Below are 16,641 nucleotides of genomic sequence, written 5' to 3' on the forward strand. Positions count from 1 at the left end.
GCTGGTAGAACAAATTTAAACCCCAATTTATAGCAACGCAGCCTCAATGCCCACAGTTTATATAAAGAATCGAAAACTTCTAGCTACTTCTGTGTTGCTGCAAACACGATCAAAACGTACTGTGTGGAATGTGTACGCAGGGGACGAGTTGCTGCGCACCAGATAATATCCTCACGCAGGAGAACCACGAATGACTTGGTTTCTGACCAGTAATCGATTTCTGGCGCTTTTCGGCGCCAATGAATAATATTTTCTGCTGTGCTAACAAAAGATACGTGCATCGATTGAATTGGAAGTAGGAAGTTTCAAATTAGCTCCCTTACTTTCATACAATCTTCCTAATATAGGCCTTGTGAAGGGGATAACTTAGGGCGGATTGTGCGAATATAGAATATTTCGAATACGAACGTTATATTATCTTCTGGTCAACTTGTATTCCTTTCAAGTGTAAACTATATGAAGTTGTAGGGTGTTTTCTGACTGAATATGGGACAAAAAGGATGAAAATCTAAGTGGTGTCGGTTTCAAATGATGCTGCGGCTGCTGCTTGGGTGCGTCAGCTGCGTAGAAACAGACCGACTTAGCCTAATAATTCGCATTCTATAAACTTGCACAGCTGGTAATTAAATTAGGTCAAATCAGTGTAGTATTTAGACAATGTCATCATGTTTGCAATAACTTCAAACAACGTGCGGTTCCATGTTGTTACACTTCTCGCCTCCAGCATTTCGTCATTTTCGCTCGCTTCCTGTTTACTTCTTATTTACGTGCTGCTAAGTTAACGAAAGTTCCATTCCAAAACTGCGCTTTTTACGGCAGACAACAAAACAAATTCGTCTTTTTTACCAAACCGCCTTCACGCTGTTCTTAAAATATCTTGCTTGTTGAAAAATGGGACATTTTGAATATTCAAAACACTCATTAAAAGTACGTAGTTCTGGTAGGTTCATAGAGTAACCAGTTTGTATAATTTTCTCTACGAACACCTTATGAAGCTTCAGGCAGAACGTATCTGCCAGGACTATCCAAGCATGTGAAGAACCATTGCGCAGCGTGCGTCAGACGTGTGTTGTTGCCGGGTTTCACACCCTCTTGCTTCTCTTTAGGCACATTGCGCATTCTAGTGCTGTTATAGGTGCAATGTATAAAAAAAAGGTTTGTCCCTTTTTTAACATGTAGGAAATTTAGGTGATTGTAGGAAAAGGTGCTGACAAAATTATAGCGTATTCTATAATACGCTTTGCGGCTACGGTGTTGATTTACAGAGTTCGTTCATCGTCGTTCCCTGATCCTTCTCCAGCTCATTCGTATAGTCAGGCATCAATATATAAACGAATAGAATATTGAGCATAAAGAGATATATTATGTCCTCTTGGGATGCTACGAATTAGCCTGCCGGTCATAGATATACAAGAGCAGCTGCACTGCTGTCAACTGCTGAAAACCTGCTGACAGTTGACAGCAGTCAACCGTCAACAGAGTGAAGAACTGCAACGACGGACCATGAGCGCTGAACTAACAAAGGGAGGGATATCTTACTGCCAAGGAAGCATCCGAAGACTACATCTTGGTGACGGATTAGGAAGACAACGGGGCAGCGACGTCGTCTCTTCTCTGTTACCACATCGAATTACTTCAGCTTGAAACGACCGCCATCCGAGGCCTTCCGGCACTCAATGACACCTCAGCTTTAAGTACGACCTCAAGACATCGTGGCCTGGGTGATACGTGAAGACCGATCATCGGTGAATCTGGATTTGAGAAGCTCGACTTGGTTCACTTCAACCAAACAGTGCAACAGTGGCAGCCTTTCTGGGACATGTTCAAGCATGCCGTCCGCGAAAATGCCAGTTTAAAGAACATCGATTGCTTCCACTACTTGCAAACCCGTCTGGCGGGACCAGCAGCCAAAGCGATTGAGTGAATTCAATTGACGGACGCATCATATGCAAATGCCATAGAAATTCTAGCCAACCGCTTCTGCAACATGAGGATCATCGATGAGAAGTATTTCAAGAACCTTCGGACACTCAGGGAGATGAGGCTTTCTACTGACGTGACCACTATCACGAGTCTCCTGCATACCGTGCACATTTATGTGAGAGGTCTCAAGGCTCTTGAACGAAGATTTCATAGGCTGCGTTGTTTGTCGGGATTCTAGCCAACGTGATCCCCAATGGCATTGTGGTGGAACACTACAAGCGTCACAGCTTACTACCAAAGCTTCGACGAAAACCAGTGGTCAGAGAAAGAGCTACGGCAGCTATTGGACTACCTACGAGTGGAGGTCGAAGAGCGTGAGAAACGCAGGCGACAGGAGCCTTGTTTTCTCGACGAGCAAGATGGAAGGTGAGACTGGAAGCCTAGTGCACCGCCTAACACCCACGCTTTGCACAACAATTCTAGCAAGAGTGAATTCTCTTCTTCTTCCGCCTTGTACACACACGCGCTATGGAGCGACGGTTTGGCATCAGCCCTATAGTTTCCAATTTCAGGTCACGCTGCCTGCTTGCTTGCCAGTGTCCTTAGCACAACGAACATCCAACCTTATGCATTCATTGAACTCTTCTTGACCACTGACATCATGCGTCATGCAGCAATACTTAAACTCCTGTTCCTCATTTTTTTCCTAATACCTGAAATCACATATTCTCGTGCATCATACTACTCTGAGGCTCACTAATATGCATGTGGCGTGCAAAATCACAGATGACAATGAGCCACAAAAAACAGGAGTACATTTTTACGGAACGAAAGGCCCTAGATGACGATCATTCGCCTCGGTGGATCAATCTCCCAGGACCTCGCGCAGGCCGCGCGTTATCTGGGCCACGCTCCCGCTTCACTTTCTAGGCAATGGCCGGTCCCTAGCCTGCCGCCGTTCACCTCATCTTCCTCGACGTCGATAGTACTACAGGAACGCTGCGACCCCTCTAGTGACGGAGCCGGAGTCGTACAGGTAGCCAGAACAATACCTTGCGGAGTTTCGGTCGGTGTGTTTGGGGTTGAAGTGTGCTTGATCAATGGCTAGGGCCAACTGGCTGTGTGCTAATTGGTTTTTCTGGTGACTAGAGGAGTGGGTGCTCAACGAAAGCGGGTGGAAGGCGATCAAAAGAGATAGCGTCCTGTCTGCTATTTAAGTCCACGGTGAAATGTTTGTAGGCACGACAGATGGCACGGCATGGACCGTCGTATGGGCGTTGCAGCGGCTTCCGTACGGAGTCACAGTGGAGGAAAGCGTGAGTGAACATCACCAGATCTTTGGGAGTATTCGATGTGGTACGGTGCTGGCAGGAGCACGAAGTGTTCGGGATGCAGCTTGCAGCCTGTTGATGTAGTCGGTGGGGTCAGGGCACAGTGATGAAACGGTATGTTGAAATGAAACTGTAAACTCCCCTGGAAGGCATAGTGGTGCTCCAGAACTCCAAAAGCAGGCATACAGCGCAAATCCTGCTTCAGTGTAGCTCGACGATTCAGCCTAACAGTGGCAGTGATGTGGACCACGGAGTGGCGTCAGGCTGCTGTCTAAAGGCGCCAATACACTTCGACGTGACCCGGCGCGCGCACGCGCGGTGGTTGCGCTACGTCACGCCAGGTCGGCTATGTCGCGTCAGGCGTCGCCATACAGTACAACGCCGCGCACCTGCCGCAGCTGGAGTAGCGCATGCGCAGAACACCGCGCCGCTCCGTGCCGCCTGTCGTGGAACATCGAAACAAATCTTTTCGCGCGCTTTCTCTGTCGGTAGCGATTGCCACCGCGGACCGGACTGTTGCTCGGCGATGGCACGGGCGCAGAAAGATTCCGCAAGGCGAAACATTTTTCTCGCGCTGTTGGTGCATCGTCTGCGTCGCAAGAGGAGCAGGTCTCTCTACATAACACAGACACGTAGCCGCTACCACTCCTTTTCGTCGCTTCAATAGCTTTCAATTCACGAGTATAGTGGTCCCTCAGCCACTTCCATAGTTTCAGGCACTCTTCGACTGAAACAGGGAAAAGAAGACAAACAAACAGGCGCTGAGTGCATAGCATGTCCGGAGACGCATACATACACGTGCGTAGCATTGACGCTCTCTCTTCTTGAGAGGCCGGAGTACATGCGGATCTGCTCCCACACGTTGTTTTCCCGCTCCGCATCCCAGTAGTCCATTCCTTTGGTGTCGTAGACACAAGGGTGTTGCTGGACGGCGTCCAGAAGCCTTTCGATTTCGGAGCCGCACAGGTCGGGCACGCTTTCTTGAGAAGAGGCCATCTCAGTCTGGCTCAGCCTGCGGAGTGGCGAGTATCTACCTCGACGAGAGAGGGTGCTAGGCGCTAACTTGCTCTAACTTGCTCGGCGCGGTCGGCGCGAAAGGCAGTCGGTTGCATTCGGCGCCAGACGACGTCCGATCGCGCTGAACGCCGCCGGTCGCGTCGACGCCAGGTGCCGCCGAACTGTAGAGGGTCGTGTTTTCGCCAACGTAACGTCGCCATGAGGAGCGCGCGCGCGCGTTACGTCGGAGTGTATTGCCCCCTTAAGCGAGATGTATTAGAGCGGTGAAAACGTTCAACTAGACCATTGGCGATGGGGTGATATGCCGCGGTGTGTATGCGAGAAGTGCCTAGGAGGGACAGCTGGATAATGTGTAGTGCCGATTCAAAGTGGCGTCCTCTATCGGGTATAATAGTAGATGGTACACCGTATCGCGAAACCCAGCCTGTGACAAATGCGTTTGCCATCGTTCTAGTACGGATGTCGGACAGAGGGAGAGCTTCTTGCCATCGGGTACTATGCAGGTTATGGTGGATCCACACGACAGACTACATCCGTCTTTTCCGCGACGGATGGCGCATCACGTGAATACGCTTCACAGATTCATGCCGTCCGCGCGTCGTCTGCGACCCGCACGGACGGAAAAAGCCGAGCTATTTTTAGCATCCGGATTCTGGAGGTCGAATGCTGCGGATTTAGCCTGATATGCTCTACAATCTGGCAAAAAGCGCGGCTTTGGGATCTGTCTGAAACAGCCTCGTCGCTGTTGACACCATTCGTGCCTGTTTGCGCGCGCGCTTCGCACAAGAGTGACTGCAATGAACTTGAGCGACAAGGCAACTTTCTTCTTGCATCTCGTGGAGCAGTTCCTCGCTTTGTGGGACATGGCTCTCACCGATTACGCGGACACGAAAGCAAAAGACACGATTTGGCTGCAACTGAAGAAATTGCTCTCTTGTCACTCGAAGCAGCCTCCGGTATTCTTCAATGTGACTGACCAACTGCTCTCGGTACAAGTGGTTTCGCATACCGAGATGCTTGTTAGCGATACAGTCCTTTTGCCTACGGGACCTCTTTCGATGGAACAAGTACTCGTCATCATCCAATTCGGACAAAACAACAGCCATTGCGGCCAACCGTCGTTTCCTTTGGATCTCCATCTTCATTAAGAGTGAAAAACACGTATGACAAAGTCTTTATTACACCTATGGCGCCATCTAGAGTGATTAGAAACAAGTAAACATTTCTAACTTACGGCCACTGAGATCCGCCCGGGCCGCTGCAACACCTTCAAGGCCATGTTCAGCCATTACAGCCACTCTAAGCCTACACGCCGAGCGTCAGTATGGCTTTCGGAAACGGTGCCCACTCATCACGAATACTTTGCTGTCGAACCTTCTGGACACAAATTTAAACCAAATACAAGCCTCCATTTGAAAGTTATGGGTCACACAGTGGACGACCACGACTTGACAGATTCGAGGCGGACGGCAGTCACATCGGGCGGTGCCCTCATCTTTATTCTTCCGGCGCGGTCGGCTGCTCACTCCGTCCGTCGTCTGAATGCACTTCGCAGCCGGACGGGCTGTGGAATAAGCGTCCGCGGAACAGGTTTTCGTGGAGCCGTCCGTCCTGTGGATGCACCATCCACACGACGGACGGCTAAGGTAAGTGTAGCCGTTTGTTGGCGGCCATGGCCTCAAATTCTCAATGCGAACCTTCTCGAGTCGTTCAGATGGTGGCGCAAACAAGCCGAAAGGTGCCCTTGTGGGTCGGCAAACCTTCAATTGCTGACATACAAGACAACCACGCACCGAGGCACGTACGTCCTTGTTGATGGCCCTCCACACGGAGCGTTGTGTCACCAGATGTTACGTGGTCCAGATTCCAGGACGGAATAGCTTATGAAGGGCATCGAAAACGGTCCACCGGAAATTGAGTGCAACGACTGGACGTGGATTGCAGGTGAAGCCATCACAAAGTATAGGAACAGCACAAGGTGGAAAGTGCACATCACGGTAATCTAAGGCGTGAGGTTTTCCACGAATCGCAATTACCTCTATGTCGTCTTGTTACTTGGCAGCAAGTGCGGGGAAGTTGACGCTAACCGGGTTGTTTCCATAGTGATGGAAGAGGTGCAGCCCGACAACGCGTCCACTACCACAATGTCCTTTCTGTGCACGTGCCCTATGTGCGTCGCGAATTCCGCGATGAAAGCGAGATGGCGGGTGTCCCGCAGTAAAAATTTTGTATAATTTCACCGGACGCGAAGGTCAAAACTTTGTGGTCTGTCTTAGGCTGGAACTCTCGACCCTCCAGCAAGTGTCTAAAGTTACGTACATCCATGTACATTCCGCACAGTTCTCTTCCGTTTGTGCTGCCGCTTGTCTCCGTGAATTAGAGCTTCCGATAAAAGAAGTCAAGGGGCTGCCAGACATTAACCTCGAACTGTTGGAGCACAGCTCCAACAACAGCAGCATCGGACGCATCGGTCATGAGGCAAAGTGGGGCTCTTCGTCTCGAATGAACGACAAGGCTTGGCTGAAACGGCTTGTTCTTGATTGTATCATAGTGCTTCTGGGGCCATGTGATTGCAGTTGTTTTAGATTTGTTGCCCTGGAGCACATCCCTTAAGAGCCAGAGAAAAGCGGCGCAGTTAAGGATGAAGCTGTTGTAGAAATTCACGAGCCCAAGGAACTAGTGCAGCTTACAGATCATCATCATCATCAGCCTGGTTACGCCTACTGCAGGGCAAAGGCCTCTCCCATACTTCTCCAACAACCTCGGTCATGTACTAATTGTGGCCATGCCGTCCCTGCAAACTTCTTAATCTCAGCCGCCCACCTAACTTTCTGCCGCCCCCTGCTACGCTTCCCTTCCCTTGGGATCCAGTCCGTAACCCTTAATGACCATCGGTTATCTTCACCTCCTCAATATATGTCCTGCCCATGCCCATTTCTTTTTCTTGATTTCAACTAAAATGTCATTAACTCGCGTTTGTTCCCTCACCCAATCTGCTCTTTTCTTATTCCTTAACGTTACACCCATGATTCTTCTTTCCATAGCTCGTTGCGTCGTCCTCAATTTGAGTAGAACCCTTTTCGTAAGCCTGCAGGTTTCTGCCCCGTAGGAGAGTACTGGTAAGACACAGCTATTATACACTTTTCTCTTGAGGGATAATGGCAACCTGCTGTTCATGATCTGAGAATGCCTGCCAAACGCACCCCAGCCCATTCTTATTCTTCTGATTATTTCCGTCTCATGATCCGGATCCGCCGTCACTACCTGCCCTAAGTAGATGTATTCCCTTACCACTTCCACTGCCTCGTGCCTATTGTAAATTGCTGTTCTCTTCCGAGACTGTTAAGCATTACTTTAGTTTTTTTAAGCATTACTTTAGAATACAAGGCTCAGCAAGCAGTTGGAAGCAATTCCTTTATAACAATGTTCCCGACATACGTCAAGTAACAGGTCCTCACTATTGGCAATACTCGCCGGGAACACAAAACCCGGCTGATCTGTTGACGCATGGGATTTCATATTCACACCTTCAAAACAGCCGGTTGTGGGGTAAAGGACCTAACTAGTTTCTACCTACGATGTATAGTTGGCCAACGGAATTTGAAATTCAAGATTCTGGACCGGTAAACTAACTAGTTGTTTCTCAGTGGAAGACAAGTGGTTCCTTTACTTGTGAGTGTGATAAGAGAACCACTTTTCAGTGCCGAAATACTAAGTTCTTGGTTGTGAGTTGCAAGAATGATGGCATGAAAAAAACACTCCGTGGACAACTGTCAAACGCCAACGTCGCATTGAGAAGGAGGACTCACAGCTACTGAACATCAAGAAGCTGACATCTGGTTCAAAGGAATACAGACAGACACCTATGCCAAAGAGAGAGCACAACTTGAAGTTGGACAAGGCGTCGACAAGATATAGTCAATCATCATCATTATCGTCATCATCAGCCTGGTTACGCTTACTGCAGGGCAAAGGCCTCTCCCATGCGTATACAACTACCCCGGTCATGTACTAATTGTGGCCATGTTGTCCCTGCAAACTTCTTAATCTCATCTACCCACCTAACTTTCTGCAGCCCCCTGCTACGCTTTCCTTCCCTTGGAATTGAGCCAGTAACCCTTAATGACCATCGGTTATCTTCCCTTCTCATTACATGTCCTGCCCATGCCCATTTCTTTTTCTTGATTTCAACTGAGATGTCATTAACGCTTGTTTGTTTCCTCACCCAATCTGCTCTTTTCTTATTCCTTAACATTACACCCATGATTCTTCTTTCCATAGCTCGTGGCGTCGTCCTCAATTTAAGTAGAACCCTTTTCGTAAGCCTCCAGGCTTTCGCCCCTTACGTGCATACCGGTAAGACACAGCTGTTATTCACTTTTCTATTGAGGGATAATGGCAACCTGCTGTTCATGATCTGAAAATGGCTGCCAAACGCACCCCAGCCCATTCTTATTCTTCTGATTATTTCACTCTCACGATCCGGATCCACGGTCATTACCTGTCCTAAGTAGATGTATTCCCTTACTACTTCCAGTGCCTCGCTACCGGTCGTAAACTGCTGTTCTCTTCCGAAACTGTTAAAGATTAGTTTTCTGCAGATAAATTTTCAGACTCACCCTTCTGCTTTGCCTCTCCAGGTCAGTGAGCATGCATTGCAATTGGTCACCTGAGTTACTAAGCAAGGCAATATCATCAGCGAATCGCAAGTTACTAAGGTATTCTCCATTAACTTTTATCCCCAATTCTTCCCAATCCAGGTCTCTGAATACCTCCTGTAAACACGCTGTGAATAGCATTGAAGAGATCGTATCTTCCTGCCTGACGCCTTTCTTTATTGGGATTTTGTTGCTTTCTTTATGGAGGACTACGGTGGCTGTGAAGCCGCTATAGATATCTTTCAGTATTTTTACATACGGCTCGTCTACACCCTGATTCCGTAATGCCTCCATGACTGCTGAGGTTTCGACAGAATCAAACGCTTTCTTGTAATCAACGAAAGCTATATATAAGGGTTGGTTATATTCCGCACATTTCTCTATCACCTGATTGATAGTGTTAATATGATCTATTGTTGAGTATCCTTTACGGAATCCTGCCTGATCCTTCGCTTTACAAAAGTCTAAGGTGTTCCTGATTCTATTTGCGATTACCTTAGTAAATAGTTTGTAGGCAACGGACAGTAAGCTGATCGGTCTATTATTTTTCAAGTCTTTGGCGTCCCCTTTCTTATGAATTAGGATTATGTTAGCGTTCTTCCAAAATTCCGGTACGCTCGAGGTCATGAGGCATTGCGTATACAGGGTGGCCAGTTTCTCTAGAACAATCTGCCCACCATCCTTCAACAAATCTGCTGTTACCTGATCCTCCCCAGCTGCCTTCCCCCTTTGCATATCTCCCAAGGCTTTCTTTACTTCTTCCGGCGTTACTTGTGGGATTTCGAATTCCTCTGGACTATTCTCTCTTCCATTATCGTCGTGGGTGCCACTGCTACTGTATAAATCTCTATAGAATTCCTCAGCCATTTGAACTATCTCATTCATATTAGTAATGATATTGCCGGCTTTGTCTCCCAGCGCATACATTTGATTCTTGCCAATTCCTAGTTTCTTCTTCACTGTTTTTAGGCTTCCTCCGTTCCTGAGAGCCTCTTCAATTCTATCCATAATATACTTCCTTATGTCAGCTGTCTTACGCTTGTTGATTAACTTCGAAAGTTCTGCCAGTTCTATTCTAGCTGTAGGGTTAGAGGCTTTCATACATTGGCGTTTCTTGATCAGATCTTTCGTCTCCTGCGATAGTTTACTGGTATCCTGCCTAACGGAGTTACCACCGACTTCCATTGCACACTCCTTAATGATGCCCACAAGATTGTCGTTCATTGCTTCAACACTAAGGTCCTCTTCCTGAGTTAAAGCCGAATACCTGTTCTGTAGCTTGATCTGGAATTCCTCTATTTTCCCTCTTACCGCTAACTAATTGATCGGAATCTTATGTACCAGTTTCTTCCGTTGCCTCCTCAGGTCCAGGCTAATATAATATAGCCTACGGATAGAACATGGCTGAGGAAAATCTTGTATGGCCTGCATTTTTAACGGCAAGGGACGGAAGCTATCCTTGTCGACACGGTGACCGATGAGGTCCAAATCGAGCATGCCGAATTCGCGCTTCCCCTTATTGATGCTAAAGCCGTATTCGCGAGGCGATGAAAGACATGTGTCAGATGGTCGATGTGGTGTTATGCGTCGCGACTAAAACAAGAAAAGCAAATGGTGGATGCACGCGAAACAGAAAGGCAATGTTCTTGTCAATGTGTCGATAAATCGTTGAAAAATTTGTACAGCATTGCGAAGGCCGAAAGCCATGCGCAAGCACAAGAAGACTCCAAATGGCGTAGTGACTAACATCTTGGGTATGTCTGCTGGTTCCACAGGAATTTGGTGGTAAGCCTCCACCAGGTCGATCTTAGAGAATGTCGTTGCTCCATGCTGTGGTGCAGCGAAACATGCAACGAGCCGAAGTAGGTAACGGTCCGGAGCAGTAGCATTGTTGAGCATACGATAATCTCCGCCCGGCAGCCAACCTCCACGCGACGTCTTTAGCAACATATGCAGTGGAGATGCGCAAGGGCTTGAGGAAGGCAGGGCGATCCCGAGTTCAAGCATCTGTTCAAATTCGCTGAGTGCAATTTTGAAGCGGTCGGGTGGTAAACGATGAGCTCGAGTGTAGACGGGCGGGAGGATTGTAATGATATCATCAGTGACGTCATCTTTGAAAGGTCTAATCAAGTTGGCCGGTCGCAGAAGGGATGGGAATTGTTCAAGAAGATTTATGTAGACTGGCTACGGCAATGCGCTGTTTACCGCCGGAAGTGGCACTCGCAAGGCTATACCAAGCACAGCAAGGTGTGCCCTAGCATCAACAAGGTGTTTGCGGTGCATGTCAACTAAGAGATTATAGTGACACAGGACGGGGTAGGGGCAACATCAGCAATTAGAAAAATATCGGATTGCCCTGCGGAGGCAGATGTCGAGGGAAAGTGCTTGTTCCCCATAGGTTGCAATGCGGCTCTTATTAGCAGCTTGTAGTCTTGGTTGGACTTGCTGGCGCTTGCAAATCACAGCTGAGCATGGGATGACACTGACGTCCGCACCAATATCCACGAGAAAATGCAGGCCTGTGGTTTTGTCAGTCACGAAGAATAAGCGGCTGACTTTGCCACGATCCCCACTAGCAGCTTCTAGTGGCGCTGCGGGTAGTTTTCCTGAAAACATCAGGTTGCCGTGCTCTTTTGAGCAGCGTTAACGAAGCTACAATGGCACCAACATCCGCCTTGCCGAGAGGAGGACGGCGAGCGGCTGCGCGAGAAAGAGCGGCCGCTCGACGAAGAGCGCTGGCGTCGAGTAGATAGAACGGCGATCTGGTCTGACAGTTTGCCGACCTCCTCGCGGAATTCATCACGCAGGTTCTTTAGGGAGAGCGAGGGTGGCACAGTGGATAAATCGGAACGTCCGAAGAGGGAAACCATCGGACTTGATGCGTCTATGCGGGCGGAGATGGCCAAACGTTGCAGGAATAATGCTGAAATGAAATCTTGACAGAAGCAGGTTGTTTTGTCTCCATGGAGCTGTTGATAACGACGCGGGAGCTGCGAAGGTTTACGGTCCCCGAGCTCTTCAGTTTAGAGAAGCTGTTGTAGCCATCGCTCTTCCAACATTGTCACGGGTTTGACGAGTTCACTCGTAAGGATGTCGAAATGGTGTGCCGCCGTGGGTAGAAAGATAGGGTTGTGAAGCTCGGTGACAATCTCGGATGGCAGCGAGAATACGAGGTAATTGAATTTTTGAGTTTGCGATCCGATTTTTGTTGAGCGATCCAGAGGGGGGCGGGGGGGTCCGCTGGCCAGCACTGGGGTAATTTCATCGGAAGAGCGGCCACGTGGCGCACTGGTACAGGGGTTGTTCAATTCCTGTCGTCCGTGACGGTGGTTCCGCGCTGACCATTGGAAGCGTTGTGGTTTTCTTCAGCCACGTCCGCTGTCCGTGGTCACGAATCTTCCGGCGCGCAAAATGAGTAATAACGTCGTGCCTCAAAAGACGCTAGTATGTTTTTTACTGAGAAGTAGGCCCAAGCTGGGGGGGGGGACGATCATTTGCCTCGGTGGATCAATTTCCCAGTGCCTCGTGCGGGCTGTGCATGATCTGAGCCACGTGCCAGCTTCGCTTCCTAGCTATGTCTTGTCCCTAGCCAACCGCCGTTCTCCTCATCCTTCGCGACGTCGAGCGTGCTACAGGAGCGCCCCCCCCCCTCTAGGGATGGAGCCATGCAGGTTGCCAGAACAATACTGTGAGGAGTTTGAGTCAGGGTTTGGGAATTGAAGTGTGCTTAATCACTGGCGAGTGCCAAGTGGCTCTGTGTTAATTTGTTTATTTAGTGACTGATTGAGTGGGTCCTCACCTAGAAGAGAGGCAGGACATGCTTATAAATGAAGCCTGATGAAAATTTAGCCTCTCTGGTTGGCTCATTTTATGAGCCTCGACTACCTCTTCCCACGTATTGTGGACGCCGAGCTTGAGCAGTTTCTCCGTTGGTGTCATGGGTGGGATGGTCAAGGCTATTTTGATTGCCTTTCGTATGACAACATTAGGTTCCTTGATTTCAGCCGGCTTGAGCGTCAAGTAGGAACTTCCGTAGGTGATACGGCTAGTTAGGAGGCTTGAATTATGCTTTGTGTGTCTTGCTCCTCGGGTCCGATTGTTTGGTTTGTGTTCCTCTTGGCAGGTGCGTTGGAGACGGAGGGGGGGGGGGGGAAGAGTGGCCGCCCCTGATCGTTCCTTGTGGATGTGAAGTCGGAGTACACGAAGGGAGTCGACTGTAGGGATCTTGGTTCCGGTAAGCGAAACGCTGGGATCAGGTTCGATTAGTTGGGTGGTCTTCATTGCGTCTGTGCTCTCTGGACGAGAAGCTCAGATATTCGGGTGCTCACTGGACACAGCATTCTCGGAGGTATCTTTCGATACTCTCGATTGCATATCATAGATTACGTTCTTGTTCATTAGTAGGTGCTTTGGCCCAGAGCGTGATGTCGTCGACGTGGAGGACTTGGCATAGGTTTGTGATGGCGACGATTGTTTTGGTAGCTTCATCATTGCGATATTGAAAAGGAGGATTGAAATAACTAATCCTTGTGGAGTTCCTTTGTTAGGTAGCCGAAATTCATCGCTGCGGAGGTTACAGATTTACACTTGCTGTTCTGTGTGTCAAAAAGCTGCTGATATAGATCTGGGCTCCGCTGCTTGTATCTTCGAGGTTGCGGAGAATGGCTTCGTGGCTCACGTTGTCGAATGCGGCTTCTACGTCGATTGCCAGGATTGATGATTTGCGCCTGTGATCAAGGTGGTCAGGCAAGTCTTCTTTGAAGAGTAGGAGTACGTCCTGAATGGACAGAATCAGTCGGAATCCGACCATGGTGCGCGGCAAGTGTCCGTTGTCCACGATGTATGGTGTTAACCGTTCGTGCACCATGTGCTCGAGGAGTTTGCCCACGGGAAATGGGACGGGTACATTTGATGCGCAGGGGTTTGTTGGATTTGGGGATCATTGTAACCTCCGAATGCTTCCAGGTTGCTTGTAGGTGTCCCTTTCCCCACCCGTCGTTGTAGTGCTGTTGTAGGGGCCGAAGGAGGGAGGTTGCGTATGAGCTTATCAGTTATTCTGTCCTTGCCGGGACTGGTGTTTCTAGTGAGTTTGGCTAAGGTTGCGTGGTTGCCTAGGTGAATGGTACCGGGATATGCTTAAGGCGAGTCTTTCCGCTCACTGACGAAGTGGGCTTTTCGCTGCTAAGTTTTTGCTGAAGCTCACGAAGGAGACCATGGTCCGATCCAGCGTGATTGTGGATTAGTCTGCACAGATCTCGCCTCTGTCGTGCTTTCCTGCGATCGGTAGCTAAGAGAGCGCGTAGGAGGAGTCAGGTTTTCTTGGTGCTGAGTGTGCCTTGTATGCTGTCACAAAATGTGTGCCAATTTTGCCTGCTAACTTGCTCCACGTAATCTTGGGCCTGTATATTGAGATTCCTTGTTTAAGTTCTCTATTGAGCTTTTCTCTCTTCTATCTCTTAAGGACGCTTCGTTTGGCCTCCCAGAAATGAAGGATATGTGGGTTGACTGCGGGGATGTTGATGCTTATACGAATGCACCTGGTATGGTTTTCTGCGGTGCTGAGAAGGACCTTGAGCCAATGGTTAATGTCGTGAATTGTGTTGTCAATGAGGTTGTCTCTGAAGGACTTCTAGTCTGTTAGTCAAGCAGCTCCAGTCTAGGTCGGTTTCCGGTTGTGCGTAATACCAAGTTGGATAATGTGGTGGTCGTCTCTCAGCGTCTCCGATAGTCGACTCCACTAGGCCCAGTGGCCGTTCGCTGTGAAGGTAAGGTCTGGCCTTGTGTTCCTGTAGACACCCTTTCCAACTCTTGTGGCTTGCAGCGGGTCGTTTTAGAGGGTCAGCTTGTCTTGTTGGGCAGTGTCGTGCACTCGGGCTCCCTTTTGGTGGTTTTTCGATAAGCCCATGCTACATGTGGGGCGTCAAAGCCTCCCACTACGACAACATGATGGCCTTTCCTGCGTTTCCAGAGTTCACGGACAAAGTGGTCGAATTCCGGAAGTTGATCACGAGAAGGGCTGTATATGCTGGCGATGAAGTCTTTGTTGCGTTTTTCTGTCTGGTACGATCTCCAATAGGGTGTGTTCTTCTATTTCGTGATCTTGTGTTGTGAGAGTTTTCTTGGTTAGGATGGTTTTTAATTGTTTTTTTTGTAGAAGTGATGTATCCTAGAAGTCGAAAGTTGTGGGTATTGGTTTGCTGTAGGGCAAATACATGAGCGTAATCCAGTTTGACAAGTTCTTGTAGGTTCTCACACCGCGGACGGAAGGACCGACCGCATGCGCAGAGTCCATTGCCGCATGCGCAGAGTTTTTGCGGGCTCTTTGTTGTGGTTTGAGGTGTCGCCATTATGAGGCTCTTCAGTTTCACAAGCAGCTTCATGTTTGGGTGAGATCGATCGAGAGGCATTGCGGCTGTTCGTGCGAGCCTTCTCTTTACCCTGCTCGATGGTGTTGAGAAAGCTGTCAAAATAGGACTTGGTGACATAATTGCTATTTGCTTGTGCTATGAAATTGTTGACCTGTGCTCTTACACCAGTGACCTGGCTTGTGAGAGTGGCGACTTGGATGGTAAGGGACACAGTCTTCTCGACGGTAGCACCGATGACGTTTTCAATCAAGGCGAGGGTGTTCATTGTGAAGATATTGTCGAAGGCCAGGAGGTGCTTTTCAACTCTTGCTTCGATCGCGGAATCAACTGCCTTCGTGGTTAGCGTTGTAAATAGTTGCTTGCTTCCATGTTCGTGTTCTTTGCATCCTCTGAACAGTCTGTCTGAGACTTTGTTGATTTTGGAGCTTGCGCTTAAAGGTTCTGACGGCTACCACTTTTTCTAATCCGACGCAGGCAGTGCCAGAGCTGCCGGCCACTTCGGCGTAATTCCCGATTGTCCGGAAACGCGATCTTGATCGTGATCTTGACGTGGTTCTGGTACCTCTCGCGGTGCTACTGGAGGTATTACTTGAGTTGGTGGCATATCCATTAGCAGCGCTAGTTCACGGAACTCATAGCGGCTGGAGCTCCATCGACTGTCACGTTCTTGGACTCTGTTTTGCCATTGCTGTCTTACTAAGGCGGTGAGTTAGGCTTGAGCTTTTTCTTGCATTCTTTCCTAGCCGTTCTGTGTCCTTCTCTGCAAATCTCGCACGTGGATTGGCAGTCATAGTTCGGGGGTTGGTTGATTTTTCCACATTTGTAGCAGAAATTCGGGATTGGTTTTAGGCAAACTTATTCACAATGTCCAAGGTTGCAACAGGTTCGCCAATACTCAACTGACGCGGTAGGGATTGCATCGGTAGGCGCCCGTCTGATAATTGATGTTGTAGGGGACGTGTTGGCCCTCACAATAGATGACCGCCGCCGTTGACTGTCCGAGCATGGGGGCGTTGAGGACTATATAGCGTGAAGGCACTCAAATTTCATCCATTAGCTCCGCACTACAGGTCCCACGCGTCATGCCGTAGATAATACCTTTGCTGAAATCTTCGGCTAGACGCGAGTTGGCTTTTACGTTGTAAATATTGCCTGCAAGCTGTATGTTATTGACCTTGGCCAAGTTTTAAGCGCGCCATAAAAGCAGCTCATCTGGTTAAGTTGACTTTCATGAACTCGTTTGAGAGCTCCAAGCACGAAATCGAGGCTTTACACGTTCCCTTTATTTTCTATGACTTCAGAGAACCTACACAGTCACAGAGATTTTTTTGCAGAAGCTGGCCG

The 16,641-nt window shown here is 48.9% G+C and overlaps 1 protein-coding gene across 1 annotated transcript in view; it reads left to right on the forward strand.

The window, feature by feature from the left end:
• LOC142591298 (uncharacterized) overlaps positions 1-16,641 on the forward strand; it is a 99,395-nt gene that overhangs the window by 72,072 nt on the left and 10,682 nt on the right. The window lies entirely within an intron of this gene.

The sequence above is a fragment of the Dermacentor variabilis genome, chromosome 8, assembly GCF_050947875.1.
Source record: "Dermacentor variabilis isolate Ectoservices chromosome 8, ASM5094787v1, whole genome shotgun sequence".
Taxonomy (NCBI): Eukaryota; Metazoa; Arthropoda; class Arachnida; order Ixodida; family Ixodidae; genus Dermacentor; species Dermacentor variabilis.